This window comes from Emydura macquarii, unplaced genomic scaffold (assembly GCF_026122565.2).
Source record: "Emydura macquarii macquarii isolate MOO-44397 ecotype Brisbane River unplaced genomic scaffold, CSIRO-AGI_Emac_v2 contig_1451, whole genome shotgun sequence".
Classification (NCBI taxonomy): Eukaryota; Metazoa; Chordata; order Testudines; family Chelidae; genus Emydura; species Emydura macquarii.
In genome coordinates, this window is record NW_027131588.1 from 15,644,097 (window position 1) to 15,645,462 (window position 1,366).

The window sequence follows — 1,366 nt, forward strand, 5'->3', positions numbered from 1 at the left end:
TCCTTGCTTTATTTGGATGCATTATGAAAACTATGGATTTGACCTGATGAAATGTGGAATTGTTAGAGGAAGAATAACTTGACATTATTCTCATGAGGACAACAGATCCATCTTATGGCATCATATTCCAGGTCTCTTCCTCCCCTCCATGGGATCCTGTAGCTCTGTCAGGGGTTGGAGGGTATTTCCACTTTTCTCTTTAGGCTCCTCCCTTGGTTTTGGGCTTCCATGTCCCAATCATCATTTTTCTAATGAAGGAGACCTATTCTGGGTTTTCTTCGAGCTAATCAGGTGCACTCAGGAGCAATAAAATAAAGTGACGGTCACACAGAATGACCATAAGGTGTTCCCTTTCTTCAGGGGCTATAAACTCAGTGCCGGAAGAGCTTCAGAGCTGTTGAGAGATTGGAGTCAGTTTACCGTAATAGCCTTGCAGAGCAATATGATTAGTAGTCTGACAATTTAAAATTATTAACACTTTTTAAAAAAAATTGTGCTCCCAATATAAATTGATGTTTTGGGGGTTTTTTGCCTTTGAAAGAAATTTTACATACTAAACCTTTTACTAGGGAACCTGATTTCAGCTAAGGAGTTTTAAAACTTCCAAGCCAAACTCAGGAACTCTTAGTAAAAATTATACTAATAAAAAAAACAAACTGCAAGCCTTTGTGATTAGGTGCCTAAATAATTCAATCAAATAGCAAATAGTTTTTTACAGAGAATATTTTAAATATAATTGATTTGTTGCTGGAAACTCTGTTTCTGCCAAGCTGTACTCAAATTAGTTAAAATAAACAGAAGTATTTTCTATCAGAGTGCATGAGCAAACATGTCTGTAAGTGCCGAATGAGGAACAATTTTGTTTATTTTGAATATCTTGCTATTATAATTAAAAGAAATAAAGGCATTGAGAGAATTATGATCTTCAGGGAAAATTTCCCATAGTGAAACAACTTTATTAATAAAGAACACTTCATTGCAATAAAGATATTAAGTGCATTCTGAAACTTCCTGATAGCAGAAAGTAGTTCACAAATCTCAAATGAGCACATACGTTCATGGAGCATATTTCTAAACTCTTTCATACAACACTGCAGAAAATTGAACAGATCAATGAGTGTAAGCTATGGGAACAAGATTACTTATTTGTATTTCTTCTCCATCATCAACCCCATGTCCTCAGCCTTTCTACTTTACTGTGCCATAAGCCTGCATGCAGAAGTTCTCTTATTTTTTCAAGGCCTTTCTAGAAATGTTGAATTGGAGGTCAGATGCTGTCCTAAACAAAGGCATGTAACCCAAAGATAGTGAAAGTCTTCCTTAGCTGGTCTCCAGTTAATAAATAAACTTTGTGCTAGTAGTCGAT